Here is a 16,965-nt window from a genome sequence, read left to right as displayed (position 1 = left end):
GTTCAAAAAACTGACGGAGTGGAGAAAGTCATCGCATACTCTAGCCGTTCATTGTCGAAAGCCGAGGCTAATTATTCGACAACCGAGATGGAGTGCCTTGCCATCGTCTGGGCTACGTCGAAACTCCGCCCCTACCTGTACGGACGACCATTCAAGGTGGTCAGCGATCACCACGCGCTGTGCTGCCTTGCCAGTTGAAGGACCCTCCGGCCGCCTCGTCCGATGGAGCCTGCGCCTCCAGGAGTTTGACGTCACCGTCGTTTACAAGTCCGGACGCAAGCACACGGACGCCGACTGCCTGTCACGAGCCCCTGTAGATGCACCGTAAAAGAGAGGGTTGTCTTCGTTCTGTTTACAGAATGATGTCCTCGCGAAGAACGTTGCACGCTGTGTACGTTCATTTCTGTTATGCCTTATTGTTTTCCTAAACCTATTATTATATTGCTTTCTATTAGCCTGTTTCTTTATTCACTGGTGCTCAATTATTTTCCCATGTTATATTTAGCCTATTTATTGTTCATTTGCTTGTTAATAATATTCCTGTTACATGTGACCCCCCCCCCCCCTATGTAATACCCTCGAATGAGGGCCCTTAGGGGTATGTTGAATAAATAAATAAATAATCAAAAACAGCCTACTTGCTTGTTGTACCTGAAGTCTGCGTGGAGAAGTTCTTCACGCTTCACACGACGAGCCGACAGCTGGACATCTCGTGTTTTCTCGCACCCTCCGCCGCATTCAAGACAAGTATTACTGGCCACGAGTGTCTGCCGATGTCGTACATTATGTGAAAACCTGCCGAGACTGTAAGCGCCGAAAGATCCCTCCAAACCGACCAGCAGGATTCCTGAATCCCATTGAACCCCTATCAAGGCCCTTTCAGCAGATCGGTATGGACTTGCATGGCCCTTTCACGAAGTCAACATCTGGAAATAAGTGGATCATTGTAGCGGCTGACTACCTGATCCGCTACGCCGAGGCAAAAGCCAACCGAAAGAAACAGCAGCAGAAGTCGCCAAATTGTTCGTGGAGTACATTCTTCTGCGACACGGCACCCCCGATGTGCTCATCACGGTCAGAGGAACAGCATTCACGGCGGAACTGACTCAATCCATCCTTCGTAGCAGCCAAACCAGCCACCAGAGGACAACTGCATACCATCCGCAGACCAATCAATGGTCTGGCCGAGTGCCTGACCAAAACCATCGCCGATATGCTCGGCATGTATGTCGATGCCGAACACAAGACCTGAGACGTTATTCTGCCTTACATCGTCTTCTGATACAGCACCGCAGTCCAAGAGACCGCCCAGATGACGCCTTTTAGGCTCGTCCATGGCAGGAACTCCACGACCACGCTAGACGCTATCCTGCCCATTGTTACCGAAGAAGACAACGTCGACGTCGCCGCCTACCTTCAACGCGCTGAAGAGGCCCGTAGACTTGCCAGATTACGGATCAAAGGCTAGCAGCGGACCGACGCCAGACGCTACAACCTCCGAAGACGCAACGCGGAATACAAGCCAGGATACCGAGTCTGGGTTTGGACGCCCATTCGCCTCCGCGGATTGAAAAACTTTTACGCCGCTTTTTCGGCCCGTACAAAGTTCTTCGGTGGCTAGATAAACTAGACTATGAAGTCGTCCCTGACGAAATGACTGCATCCCAGCGACACCGCGTACGACCAGAAGTTGTCCATGTCGTCCGTCTAACGCCCTATTATGCGCGTTAAAGCACGTTGTGTTTACACCCTTGGTGTTTATTTTTACACGATACGTTTTAGTTGTTTGTGGCCGCGTTATGTACTAAAGCATCGGGTTGATGCTTCTTTGAGAGGGGAGTAATGCCGCGAATTTTGTAGTGTTTGTTTGTTCATTCTTCAAAGCTGCCGGCACGCTGCTTTATCGCTTTGTTCGGGATGCAAGACGCGCCTAGATTTATCTCGATTGATCTCATCCACGCGGAGCCGACTCTGCGTTGTTCCAGAGTGTTCTAGAAACTTTCCCAGCTTTATCTCTAAAGTTCGCTATCAGCTTTAAAAAGAGCGCGGCCGAAAGCGGCCGGCATTCTGTTCGACGACCGCCGAGCACGGTTGTTGCTACGACGCCGCCGAGTGAGTCAGTTCTCTGCGGGTGCAAGTCGGCCCAAATAAAGAGTTTAGTTTAGGAGCTATTCTCGCTGTTTTCCTATTCCCCGGACTGCAGTCACCACTACGTGACAATATAAAAGACAGGCGACACACGAGCGCAGATTTCAAACCTCGTGTGTCTCCTGTTAGAGTCTTGCACTGAGCTTGCGTTTCTGAAACCTGGCGCGCCATCTAGCTGAAACTGCAATTTTGGTTGTGGGAGAGTAACTTACCATAGACCTCACCCCAGTGTTCGCACTTCTCCCCATTGTGAGGCGTACGTGTCTCATCCAGCGTTTTCACAGCAGCCTTGTGGGGCGCTTGTTGCTCTGCCTCCCGCGGATATGCGAGCACGCCTGGACACTAGCTCCGTTCCGTCCAAAAAAACCGTCCCTGTCCCGCGACACACACAGGCGTAGAGCAGCACCTCCTTCTACGGTGACCGAACTTGCAACTGAAGCTCTTTGCCACTTACCGGTCTCTTATTGCGCTTTTTCTGACATTTTTCATTCTGACCCCTTAAGAACTCATGCAGCAGAGAAAGAGAACAACTATGCAGGAGGCGAAATCGTGCAAATAATTCCTCGCGAACTTTATCAAAGAAAAAGCGTGCGGGCCCGCTAAGCATAAAAGGACTAGATACCGGGAAGTGCAGCCTGTGTGATGGAGTTGCTCTCTTCCACCTCTTTTTCCCGGGCTGCTTTAGCCGTCGCGTCGCGTCGAGCCCCTTGATATGAAAAGCACTGCTGTGAACCCGGTGTTAAACGCCCCCGAAATAATTTTCACGGTCATATTTTAAGCGGGAAAAGTTGTACAGGTGGCCTTTGTGACTGTTCGAGTCAAATATGAGAGATCTCTGTGAACCCTTTAATTTAAGATAACTTTAAAGCTTGCTTCTCGCAACCAATTATGACGACACCTCCACGCGCATTCTAGAAGCTCCGGCCGGGCTGGCGTAGATCGGGCAATCTGTTTGAGCTTATCGAAGTGACGTCGGTGACGGGGGGGGGGGGGGGGGGAATTTGCGATAGTGTGCAGCCCCGATTTGTTTTCGTTATTTTTCGTCGCCTTGTATGACTTGTATGAACTGAAAACAGGAAGGAGAAGCATCATTTGAATTGGCAATACCTTTGATGTTAATTGAGCAAGCTTAAAAATTTCTTCGCGGCGCTGATGACCGGTGGAATACCAATCGCTGGGGCGCTTTTCCTAGCTTTAGTACACCCCGTTTTTCGGGAAAGGTGACCACTAATTTTTTTAAATATCGTTTTTGAGGCAGAAAGGGGCATACGGCATAGTAATGCCAGCTTGGGTTGACGTGAGAAAACAGGCGGATAAGCCTACTAGTGAAATGTATAACTTAATTCTAATACTTATATTTCTCACTATTTAAGATAGGCACCTGACTGTGATTTGAGATTTGTAGCGGGCCGTTGGGTTTACTGTGTCGTGGAGGCAAAGGGGCCAACTGGGAACAAGTCGCATACCGGGACTGATATACGCCGATGATATCGTTCTCTTAGCAGACGGCATGAGTGACAGGCAAGGCTTGGCAGGCATTTTGCGGAAAAACGGGGAAAGCTCTAGGGCTGAGATTTAGCGCTGAGAACTCTGATCTCAAGGTGTATAATGATGAGCCCGGTATTTGCGACTCATATCAATCATATCTTATTAACACTCTCGAATCAGTGCAGAATCGAGCTGCTCGCTTCATCTATTCTAACTACAGCTATTTCAGTAGTGTCTCTAATGTAAAGTTTCATGCTAACCTGCCAGCTCTCGTTACTTGACATAAAATTTCTCGCCTTTGCCTCTTCCACAAATTTTATCATTCACATCCATCAAACTCCCTCATCCAGCCTTCTCACCGGACCTCGCAACGTGTCAGCCACACCAAAAGTGTTTACCCGCCATCTGCGCATACTTCTGCGCATCTTTTTTCATTCTTAGTCCAGACTGCAAAAGAGTGGAGTGATCTTCCCGTTGACGTCGTGCAGCATTCCAAGCCACAAAATTTCAAGCCATCTATCGAAAAAAATTTTTGTTCTTGTAATAAGTGATGTATCTCTTTATTTCTTCATTTTCTTCATGTAACAGCTTTACTCCTCATGTAATACCCCGTATCTGGGGCCTTTGAGGTGTATTTTAAATAAATAAAATAAATATATCACGCTACAAAACTTAGAGCTACATAAAGTTACGACGTACAAGTATCTAGGTGTCTACAGAAATGATGACAAAAACTACATGCAAGAAAATTAGAAAGGAAATTAGAAAGAATGCAGAAAGAAACGTAGCTGTCGTGAAGAATCGCTCGCTCTGGGGATATAACGAAGAAGTTCTTCGCGGAATCTGGAAAGGCGCAATGGCACCAGGCTTTAGGTTTGCAAACGCTGTAGTGTGCTTAGGATCTTCCGCAAATCCGATACTAGAAGTGAAGAAGAGGACAGTGTGCAGGTTTTCTTGGAGGCAACAGAAACAGTACTAGTGAAGCAGTTCAAAGTCGCATAAGATGGTCTACACTCTAAGCGCGTGAGGCCAAAACGAAGGTGCGTTGCAGAGAACGATTAAGGCATATGAATGAGAAACGACGGGTGGAAACAGTTTCCAGGTAGTTCTGCCGATGCAGTGCCGATAGTACGTGAAGGCGAAGAAATATATGGCTTTTTACTATCCACAAATGTCAGTGAAGAAACCGGTAGCAAAGAAGCTTGAACAGAAAGCATGATCCTCGGAAAACACTCAATGCAAAAAGAAAATGCTTCATAAGCGGGTGTTGTAGCTGTAGATGACGGCTAAATCTAAGATTAAAAGGAAAAAGGGCTTTGAAAATTCCAAAGGGAGTGGTTTACGTTTTGAGGCTAAGGCTGGATGCTTGAGAACGAAGTCCTAAGGGCACAGGTTTGGCATGTTTGCTGTTGCTGCATGCAAGACAGAGAAACGACAGAAAATATTCTTATCCAGTGTAAGACCCCCGAACTCTTCGTTCACTATGGCGCTGCAGCAATACAGAGCCAGTAGTTTTTGGAGTAGAAAGCACATGCTCAATTTTCAAAACGTAGAAACTAGTTACAGATGGCTAGGGGATTGGTGGAGACGGTCAAGAAGATAGTTTAGTATTGGGAAGAAAATTAGCAATAAATGAGACGATGCTGAGCACACTAGAAATTAATGGCTAGGTGTCACTTGTCACTGCAATTCTAACAATTATATATGTGAAGATAAGGCAGTTATGAAGGGAGAAAAGGTGCTGCTTGACCATTTGAATGCTTGTCGGCGTGCAAATAAAGATGACGGCCAGGCTTTCAAACTCCGCACCTATAATCAGCCTTGGCCCCCGATAGTCCATTGTTTTGGGTGCCGTACAGTCTCTTGTTCAAGCGCGTCCGGGGTCCCACAAAGTTCAAATGTCGCAGGAGACAGCGGCCCTCCGCTGTCTGGAGACGCTCAGTGTACTGTCACAATACCACGAAAAGTATAGGTGGTGGTACTAAGCGCAAATGCTGCTTGAAACCTCTGGCAGATGGTCTAACTTCTAGCGAGCAGCGGGCCGTCGTTTCCAACAAAGGCGGGTGCTTCCTTGTTCAGCCCGAGTTTCTTTTCAAGGAGAAAGCCGATGTTCAATTAAGAATAAATTTATGCCGATTAAGGCCGAGGCTGCACAAGCAAAGCAGCAGGCCTTGTACCTCTTGTGCTTATAGCTCCTTGGGCTCTAGCGTGAAAAAGGATTAAATCTTGAAGCATCCTTTTCGGCCTAAACGCATAACGAGGATACACAATTCCACGGCAGTGTTATTGAGCGTTCGACTTGGCGATATGTTGTGTCGGGCTACTTGCAAGAGCAATTAGGGGGCCTCGGTATTGAACACCCATTCCAGACAACAAATTCTTTGTATTTTGTGGATTACCTTAGACACCAGAATCCTGGCCCAGTCCGCACATTGAGCATTGACGTCAAAGGCCTTTTCGGCTCTCTCCAGCTTAATACTCTGTGGGAATTTGTTAGTGACTGCATCACAGACGCTAATGATCAAGCACGCTTTGTTAATTCCTGTAGTATTTTGGTCGCTTCTTTTTTGAAGCTGTCATCTTTTTATCTTTCTTCTACCTTTGTAATATGGGATGCCTCTCTCTTTCTTTAAAACAACGGCATATGCATTGGTTTAAATGTAGCTCCAGTACTTAGCGATAGTTTTCTTTCTACGGTTGATGGGTCATTGATAAAAACTAGAGCGGAATTTCAAAAAAGATTTTCAGGAACATTGACGACTATCTGGTATTTGTAGACAGAGCTGATTTTACCAAGCGCGTTTGGGATGTACTCAAAATTTTAAAAGTGGACTGGGATTTGCGTTCACCTTTGAGACACCCACCGATGATTGTTTGCAGTTCCTAGACATCAAATTTTGTTTTCAGCAGGGCGAAGTGCGCTGGAAGTGTTCCTCGACGTCAGTGAAGCTGCTTTTAAATTTTCAGCCAGGACATTCCAAAATTGTGAAATCTGGTATTGCGGTTGAACGACTGGGATCATCTTTGCACAAGTCATGTATTGACTCAATGATTAAGTTTCCGTAACCAAGTTGCAGATTAAGGCTGGCTGCTTTTCCTGTGAACGTCCTGTCCCTCGCCTCTAATAATATGCTTAAAGAAGTTAAAAATACCAAGAGCTTACCACCCGCGATTGCTGAAGAGGGAAAGAAAAGTACAAATTAGCCGTTGTTCTGTAATGACGAAGTAGTTCCCGCGCAGCAGCGGGACTGCTCTCGGCGAGCGCGTGCTTCCTGTTGGTGCTGTTGCAACCGCTGACTGTCGGTGAACGCCGTTCCGCGCTTTGTGCTTTGTTCCGTGCTGTGCTTTGTGCCCGAAAAACCCATTACAAGTGGTGGAGGTGGACTCTGATTCCGTCCTGGAGCTGAGAAATGGCCCGTTACCACCAAAATGCCGAGAGACACAGCACCGCCGCCACCGCCGCCGCCATCGGTACCGCCAGCATCTGTTACCTGCGCTGGCATGCCTCGGCAGCGGGACCCACCTGTCTTCAGCGGCACAGGCTACAGTGATGTCGAAGATTGGCTGGTGTCCTACGCGCAGTTCCCGAGGCAAGAGCTGCGCCTTCGGCGAACTTTACAAGGCCTCTGACGTCCCCCGCCAATGTAGTTGATGTATTAGTAGACGGTGTTGCAACGTGGCCTTGATTGACACCGGAGCAGCCGTATCCGTTATGGACGCGAAATTTTGCCGCCGCATCAAGAAAAGATGACCTCCGGAACAGCAACCATGCTCATCAGCAATCATCTGCCCTCTCTTTTGACTCTGGTTCGTGGGTAATGCATTGGGTACGTAGCATCGGCTGAACTACAAGTCGTTGACGACGTCGAGGCGGTTCGTGCACCGTCGCTCAATGCGCTCACTCCGGCTCCTCTGTCACACCGACCACCCTCTGATGTCCTGTACAGTGCTATCGACGGAGACCTTCATTCGGCGTGCCGTGACCAGCTGTTGGCCTTTTTATGCGAATTTCTTTCGTCTTTTGATGCGGGCCAAACTCCCGTCGGCCGTGTTTCCGCTGTCACACATACCGGGGAGCGTGTTCGCCAAATGCAGCCGGTACAGCCAGCGATGACAGCGCCGCCCACCGGCAGGTAGCAGCCACCATTAAGGCTGGTTATAGATATTCATTCACAACGACGGCTTGACATCGCCGCTATGGCGCAGTGGATTAGAGGCACGTGTTGCGTATGGAAGGTCGGCCGTTCGACTCCGTTCTCTGTACTGTAATTTTATTGTTTTTTTTAATTTCATTTCTTAACATATTTTCCCTTTTAGGTCGCAAATCGTGATGCTTAGTGGCATATAACGCCGTTTAAGAGGATTTATTATCCCTTTTAGGTAAGCCGTTGTGACAATCTTCAGTCACCCTGATCAATTCACCGTGGTTTCAAGCCTTGTGGCTGTACAGGCTGCAGTTGGCGAATACGCTACCGGGGAGGGGGGGGGGGGGGGGAGGGGAATCTGACTGTGCGGCCTGCTCGTGCCCCCCCCCCCCCCCCCCTTCCACCGGGTACGGGCCGGTGTAGTTTCGGTTACTAGGCTTTGTTCCGGTGCAACGCCAGCAGTGGGGATGGTAAGGCCGGGACCCATCTTCTGGGGATGCAAAACCCCAAAGGAGTGGCAGGGACTCCCAGGCGACTGTGAGGGCCAGTCGCGCGCGTGAGGTCCGATGCCTGAGCGGAGGCAGGCCTGGGTTTATACTCAGGTTGGACCCACGCAATGCGGCCCGGAAGGCATGTCCAAAGAGCGAAAGGTTTCAAATACATGCTACTCACCTCCGCACGCGGGGGCGTGCAAGTCTGGCTACCGACGCGCCGGTTTCTGGTTACGGAGAAACCAGGTCCGCGCGTGGGGTTCATAGTGGCCAGGCTCTAAAACGACACCTCGGGGAAGCGGCCTCACGGCCGGCCGCAGGGCTGTCATGGCCTTTGCGGGACGCCGAGGAAAAGGCGGGGGGGGGGGGGGGGGGGCGGTACGACGTCCGAGTGACTCCGGTGATGTTGTGGAGTAACGGTGGAGTAGGCCCGGTCCTCTCACCCTAAGCCCCGTTCTTGGTTTGTGGCCTGGTCGCCTGCCTTGAACACTCCCTCCTCAGTAGGAGGGAGTGTCTGAAAAACCGTGAAAAGCACTCGTCGGTTGGTAGCCGGCAGGTCGTAAACACACCCAGTCGTGGAGGGGCCCCTAAGTAGCTGCTGACCCCGTTAGGTTTTCCTTTCTCCGGCGGTCGGAGCCCGTCGCGTTTGGTGGGTGGTCGGGCATCCCGTGAGCGGGGCGCACCATTGGTTAATATCGACGCTCTCCCTGCCCTGGACAGGCAGGCCAGTAATGGAATCGAGTTAATCGAAGGATCTGAACAAAGAACTCGCTGTCCCCATTCCCATCCATTGTCCCAACCCATTCCCTACAACCATTTGCCCATCATTTCCGCTACTTCCTAGGGGAGATCAGGGGAGTCTCCCCGGGCCCGTTCCCCCGGCTGTGGGTCGCTATAGTAGCATCCCTTATTGATTTCCTTCCGCGTTCGGGTGGCGAAATTACAATTGCCTACGGGCCCGTTCGTTTGTTTTGATTGGCTTAAACCCGCAATACATTAGTGGTGCGGGAGAGGCCGATATTCTTATTCTTTTATTATGCCTGGATCTACTATTTGTCACACGTACCATCGATACTGGCACCCATCCTCCTCTGCGCCATTGATCATATCGCGTGTCAGCTCCGGAGCGTCGTGTCATCCCCGAGCAAGTGGACGACATGCTAGAGCGCGAGATTATACAGCCCTCGAACAGCCCATGGTCTTCCCCGGTCGTTCTCGTTCGAAATAAAGACGGCTCTATCTGATTTTGCGTGGATTATCGACGGCTGAACACTGTAACCCAGAAAGACGTTTATCCTCTGCCACGCATAGATGGCGCCCTCGATTGCCTACAAGGAGCAGAATTTTTTTCTTCATTTGATCTGAGATCTGGTTATTGGCAAATACCCATGGCCGAAGATGATCGCGCAAAAACAGCATTCTTCACGCCTGATGGGTTATACGAGTTTAACGTAATGCCATTTCGGCTCTGCAATGGCCCTGCTAGATTCGAAAGAATGATGGACAATGTTCTGCGTGGCCTACGCTGGAAGACGTTCCTCTGCTACCTTGACGACGTCGTCGTGTTTTCGGCCGACTTTTCGACGCATATGACTCCTCTGCGCCAAGTGCTCACTTGTCTCACCACTGCAGGGCTGCAATTAAATTTGAAAAAAAAAATTCCATTTCGGAGCTCGCACACTGACCATCCTCGGTCACGTCGTCTCTAAACACGGCATCCTTCCGGATCCCGCTAAACTTCGTGCGGTTGCCGAGTTTCCGAAGCCATCCACGCCCAAAGAACTGCGGAGTTTCATCGGCCTATGCTCATATTTTCGGTTCTTCATCCGGAATTTCGCCACCACCATTTCACCTTTGACGCGACTTCAGGCCCAAAATTCCTTGTCGTCGTGGTGCTCCAAATGTTATGATGCTTTCTCTACAATGCCCTGGCACCTTACTTCACCACCCATACTTCGCCATCACGACCCGAACGCGCCGACCGAGATCCACACGGATGCTAGGGGCATTGGTGCTGTGCTTACACAAAGGAAGCCTGGGTTTCTTGAATATGTCGTTGCCTATGCCAGCCGCACACTGTCTAAAGCCGAGATCAATTACTCCGTGTCCGAAAAAGAATGTTTGGCCATTTTGCGGGCAACAACCAAGTTTCGACCATATCTCTACGGCCGCCCCTTCGACGTAGTCACCGACCACCATGCTTTATGCGGGCTGTCGTCCTTGAAGGATCCATCCGGCCGACTTTGTCGTTGGGCACTGCGACTTCAGTAGTACGACATTCGAGTCATCTACCGTTCCGGACGCAAGCACTCTGACGCCGACGCCCTCTCCCGGTCCCCGCTACTTGCCAACGATGCGACCCTGTCTGGCATTGACCCCGTGCTCTCTTCGCTACTCCCTCCAAACATGCATCTGGAGCAGCACAAAGACGCCTGGATAACCTCTGTCGTGCATCACCTTTCCGGCCGTACTACGCCAGCGCCCTGCCGCTCGCTTCGTCGTCAAGCCCGCAGCTTCACTTTGCAAGACAGTTTTCTTTATCGCCGGAATTGCATGCCAGATGGTCGAAGATGGCTACTTGTCATACCTCGCCACTTACGCACTGAAGTCTGCGCATCTTTTCATGCAGAACCACAGAACGCTCATGCTGGTTTCCTAAAAACATACACGCGACTTCTGCGCCGGTACTACTGGCGCGGCATGTACACCTTTCTACGAAAGTACATTCGCTTATGCCTTGAATGCCAACGCCGCAAGTCACCATCGCAGCACCTTTCCGGACCATTGCAGCTTTACCTTGCCCTGCCCGTCCGTTTGATCGTGTGGGCATCGACCTTTATGGGCCTCTACCGCCTTCTACTTCTGGTCACCGCTGGATTGTCGTCGCCGTCAACCATCTTACGCGCTAAGCCGAGTCTTCCGCTCTTTCGGCGGCTACAGCCAGAGAAGTCGCTTTCTTCGTTCTTCGCAACCTCGTTCTTCGCCACGGTGCTCCCAGCGAGCTGCTTTAACAACCGTGGCAGCGTGTTTTTATCAGATGTTGTCCGGGCGCTCCTACAGGAATGCCGCGTAGTTCACAAAACTAGCACGGCGTACCATCCTCAGATGAATGGGCTGAACGAAAGGTTTGACCGGACGCTCGGTGACATGCTTACCATGTATGTCACTCCCGACCACTCGAACTGGAACCTTGTACTCCCATTTGTGACCTACGTCTATAATACCGCCGTCCAGTCTACTACTGGGTTTTCGCCATTCTTCCTTCTTTATGGATGCGAACCTACCTGCCTGCTTGACACAAACCTCCCCTACCATCCTGACGCATCTGACTGCTCGCCTGCTTCTGAAATAGCCCAGTATGCCGAAGAATGCCGCCAAATAGCCCGATCCCTCACGTGCCACGATCAACATCATCAGAAAGAACGTTGTGCATAAGGTCAACCCTTTACCCGCCTACCTGCCGGCTCCCTTGTTTGGCTCTGGGTCCCTTCTGGTCCTCCTGGCCTGTCGTCCATGTTCCTCACCAAATATCACGGCCCCTACCTTGCTATCTCTCAGAGTTACCCGTGAACTACGTTCTGGAACTGTTGACACCCTCCTCTGACCACCGCCGCTCTGACCATATCAGCCGCCTCAAGCCTTACCTCGAACCCGTGATGTGCACCACGCCGTGAGTCACCAGGACGGCTCCTCCTTCGCCAGGGGCCATTGTAATGACGGAGAAGTGCCGTCAGAACACTATAGTTCTCAGTTTGTCATCTATTAATGGCACCTTGTCTCCCTCTTCATTATTCTCTTTTGCCCAGTTTCACAACTTTTTTCTTACTTCCTTCACACGTACCGAGAAGTCCTCGCCAATCAAGTAATTGGAACTGTTCAACTTACGACAGTTTCTTCACATATTTACTTGTCTCTGTAGTCTAGTATATTAAGTATTATCGGCCTGGTTTTACCTTTCACTGTCCGACCTAACCTGTGTATTCTTTCAATGGCAACTGGATGAATTTTAAGAATGTTCTTCACAATTTTTTCATTTATTAGCTTTTAGAGTGATTCGGTATTTTCTTTTAGGTTTTCTTGGAATCCGTACGCTATGAAATTCGATTGTGTAGAACGATTTTCTAAGTTCTCCAGTCTTGATTCAAGGAACATGACTACCTTGTGCAGGTTAGTAACCTCATACACACAGTCTGATAATTTGCTGTTAGAGCAGCTAGTCGTTCCAACTTCGCGTCGATGGAACCTAAGCGTGCATCCTTAGTTGGCGCACGAGTTGGTCATTATCGGGTCCGGAGTTCGTCTCAACGTCACTGAACAGCAGCAATACTTTCATAGCAAGACAGACTAAAACATAAGCAAGCGTAAAAAGCAGGTCAGGGCACGGCAGCACAACAAAACATGGGTCGTCCGAACGACAACATTTTTCGTAACGTTTTCTTACCTGCACGAAAAAGACGAGCGGGTTATCGATCCGTATACTGGTCGTGCCGCCGGGCCCATAGACCCATGGGAGGTCGGGTCCTGGACTAATACTCGAAGCATGCAGCCTGTCCGCTGGGGTAGCCCAGTAAGCAGTGTTGACGATGAGTGTCGCCGAGACGTGGTGGCCGTGTCGGCAGTCCCAGCTATCCAGAATGGGGGCGTAATCCACACGAGTGAGCTGTGATTGTAGATCAGCTGTGTCATCCAAACTTCTCTCAGGTAGAGTGGTCGCACTCTGCCCTGCTGGGGTCATCAGCAGTATGGCAATAAGCTGCACTGAAAAGACGAGCGCGTTATAGATCCGCATACGGGTCGTGCCGCAGCGCCCATTGGCACATGGAGGTCCGGTCCCGGATTTATACTAGAAGCATATTTGTACTGCATATTTATACTAGAAGGATTTATACTCGAAGCCTGTCCGCCGGAGTAGCGGAGTAAGCCGTGTTGACGCTGAGTGTCGCCGAGACGTGCTGGCCTTGTCGGCAGTCCCAGCTATCCAGAGTGGGGGCGTAATCCACACGAGTGAGCTGTGATTGTAGATCAGCTGTGTTATCCAAGCTTCTCTCAGGTAGAGTGGTCGCACTCTGCCCTGCTGGGGTCATCAGCAGTATGGCAATAAGCTGCACTGAAAATACCGCATACTGGTCGTGCCGCAGCGCCCATTGGCACATGGAGGTCCGGTCCCGGATTTATACTAGAAGCATATTTGTACTGCTTATTTATACTAGAAGGATTTATACTCGAAGCCTGTCCGCCGGGGTAGCGGAGTAAGCCGTGTTGACGCTGAGTGTCGCCGAGACGTGGTGGCCTTGTCAGCTGTCCCAGCTATCCGGAATCGGTGCAGAGCACCAAGTTTGTTCGGGGCAGAAAAAATTACACTGACTCGAAACTTACGAGCTTGTGGGACATACCATGCACATGGGAAACAACGACTGTGCGCGATCAATCGATGTCGGTATGTTTCTTCTTAAAATTTCCGCGGATTTCCTGAACAAGTTCTTCTACCCGGTTGTGCAGCAGGTCCTGCGGGAAACCAGCGGATCCGAGCCGGCTCACCTGCGAGTTGTAGCACCGAATATCATTTTTTGGGACATTCGGAAGCTCAGGCAAGCTGCCCACTCCCTGTCAATGCTGCTTCCTGCTTTGAGCGCTTTCAGCTACCTCCTGACGGGGGTCTCCGGCAGAGTGAGTGAGTGAGTGAGTGAGTGAGTGAGTGAGTGAGTGAGTGAGTGAGTGAGTGAGTGAGTGAGTGAGTGAGTGAGTGAGTGAGTGAGTGAGTGAGTGAGTGAGTGAGTGAACATTTATAGATGATGATGGCGGCTGGAGCGCATGTGGGTGGGCCTTCAGTCTACGGTTTTAGAAGCTTCATATCATCTGTCGATGAGGAGCGCTGGCGTCCGTTCAGCTTTACCTCCCACAGCTCCAAGGCCGCGTTAAGCGGTTTCAGATGGCGCTGTTTTTGGCGATATGTCCATGGGATATGTGTTAGGGTTGAGGTGTCACTGCACCATGGACATTTCTTCGATGTAGACTCCGTGCTCTTGGACTTTGCGAAAGCTTTCGATAGTGTATCACATGATCTCCTCATTCTTAAACTCAATATGCTTAACGTTGCCCGCATTGTACAAAACTGGATTAAAGACTTTGTACCTTATCGAACTCCGTCGTTTCTGCTAACGTCTCTTCGCCCTCTCAGTATACCCTAGAGATCGGTACTGGGACCTCTCCTTTTTCTTATATACCTAAACGACCTTCCTAATTACATTTCCCATTCATCTATCAGGCTTTTCGCAGATGACTGCATTATTTACGGCGAAATATCTAACCCTGCTGATTTTAGTAAGCTTGAAGATGATCTTACAAGCATAGCTGGTGCGATTATAGGCTTATGCCTCAGGAGCGAAAGAACAAGACAGCTTACACTGATCTAGGCCAGACCTGAACTACCAGCCGTGACTTCATGTGTCACCGACAGACGCCGTCTTTATTTTCTTCCCATGCGGGCTCGTGTTGGCCGTGCTGTAGGCGCAGCCAAAGGAGAGCGCTACAGAGCCCCCTCCCCTAGACTGAAGTCGAAACCAAAATGAAAGCCAGCAGTGTCGGAGGGGCAATCGGGAGTCGGAAACGGTGGACAGGGGGCTGGTGGTGTCATGTGGGACTGCGAGACACTCATTCGTAGTCTCCATGTACTCCCGGTCTAAACTGACCTTTCTGAAGGAGGGTGGCAGTTTTTAGGGTGCGGAAAAGGACGCGGAATAGTCCGTCGTAGACCGGGGTTAGCGGTGGCCGAGCAGTGTCGCGGTGAACGATAACACTCGTGGAAAGGGCGAGGTCCAGGTGAACTGAGATGGTGTAGCGGGAGGGCGAGGAGGAATAGGCCGGAGGTCTTTGACGCAGTCCACAAGACGATGCATGTACTTTTGCGGCTGGCATAGTTGCTGCGCTGATGTGAAGCAGTTTCCTGGTAGGCGCAGGGAACTACAGTACACCAGCTGTATTGCAGCGCACTGTAGGTCAGCTCGGAAGACGGCCTTTGAACCAAAGAGCACAAAGGGCAAGGCTTCAATCCAGTTGGCGCCGTTGAGACGGGTAGCTAGCATGGCGGCGAAGGCGTTCCACCATGATGTTGGCGCTGGGGGGTACGCAGTACGCATAGGTGCTACTCGAAGTGGCGCCCACGGTCTGTTGTCACGGGGCCAGGAAAACAAAAGCGAGACACCCACGCAAAAATTAAGGCGTGGGAAAGTCTCTGAGGTGTTGCCACTAATTGCAGCAGCCTTTGGCCAACGTGTGAAATGGTCGACCATGGTGAGTATGATGAAAACCTGTAGCGCTCGAGACGAGGACACAACGAAGACGACAACACAAGCGCTAACGTTCAAGTGAATCTTTATTTAATGCACAAACAGTTTTTAAATACTGCGCAAGCATCAAAATATCTTCCCACGAGCCTATCACACCACAAGTCACTTTTCAGATTTTGTACAAGCCTTCAAGAAAAATCATCTCCTTCTTTGATAAATATACAGATGGGATGCTTACACACTTATCTTCTAAGTTTTTTTTTTTCGTTTTGCTTCAACAATCTCCCGTGTTAGCTGTTTCCTGCTCTTGCTAATCACCTGGCATTCATCGAACTTCGGCATGCATGCATCTGGTTTACATTCCTCACAGTGTTCTGAAAGATTACCTTTTTTATTTTCTATATTCCTATTGTGCGCCCGTAGCCTCTCGTTTAGGCACCTCCCGGTTTGGCCTACGTACACCTTACCACATGACAGTGGCAAGGAATACACAACACCTTCTGCGCCGTCAACAAATTTCTTGGTGTGATTCTTTGTACAACCTTGATGTTTCACAGAGTACGCATTTGTCATCTTACATAGTTTTGCCAGGTTATCTGGGGCCGATAACACAACCTGAACGCCTACTTGTTGACCTATCTTTTTTAGATTATGGAAATCCTGCGCATGTACGGAATTACTGCTGTTTTCCTACATTTCTCGGGCAGAGTGTGACATTTGGATTTATTCTTACGAATCATCCCCTCAGCCACTACACCAAAATGGCGTTAGGATACCCAGCCTCTTGTAACCGTTTTATCTGTTCCTGAAAACTACTGTTCACCTGGTGCCCACACGACTTCTCCAGAGCCTTTTTGAAGCACGTGTTGACAATGCCTCCTTTTATCAACTTAGAGTGCGCCGAATTGCAAGCAACCAAGGATTTGTTGGCACGAGGGGCATAGCTCCAGCAAGTGTGTTCTTGATCACATACGAGTTTAATATCAAGCAAGCGAATTTCTTTGTTTTCAGGATATTCACAGGTCAGTTGAAGTGGGTCGAGGCATTCATTAAAAACTTCTGTTACATCAGATGATACTTTGTTTAGGTCATCAGAGGTACTGTCAACGAGGATGAGAAAATCGTCCACATATCTGAAAACTCTGGTCACTTTGGAACCAATTAGGCAATCATTGATGATTCTGTCAACACTTGCTAGGTACAAGTTGCTCAAAACCGGTGCTAGGCACGAGCCAATACAAACCCCCTGTTTTTGCAGGTAGGGTTTGCCCTGCCAGCTGATAAAGGTGGACTGGAGATAAAAAGCTAAAAGGCCTAAAAAATTCTGTACGTACACTCCTGTAGCGTTCTGGAAAACTATTACTCCTAAATCGTCTATGCTATCTTCGACGCACTTAAGCAAGCCTG

The 16,965-nt window shown here is 49.7% G+C and overlaps 1 pseudogene; it reads right to left on the bottom strand.

Annotated features, from left to right (window-relative positions):
• LOC149327461 (uncharacterized) overlaps positions 1-15,354 on the bottom strand; it is a 32,991-nt pseudogene extending 17,637 nt beyond the window's left edge.
• Between the last annotated feature and the right edge of the window lie 1,611 nt (positions 15,355-16,965).

Source organism: Amblyomma mixtum, chromosome 10, assembly GCF_055824585.1.
Source record: "Amblyomma mixtum isolate Tamu chromosome 10, ASM5582458v1, whole genome shotgun sequence".
In the NCBI taxonomy this organism is placed as follows: Eukaryota; Metazoa; Arthropoda; class Arachnida; order Ixodida; family Ixodidae; genus Amblyomma; species Amblyomma mixtum.
The sequence above is the reverse complement of the archived record's forward strand: the minus strand, read 5'-3'. Positions and strand labels throughout refer to the sequence as shown.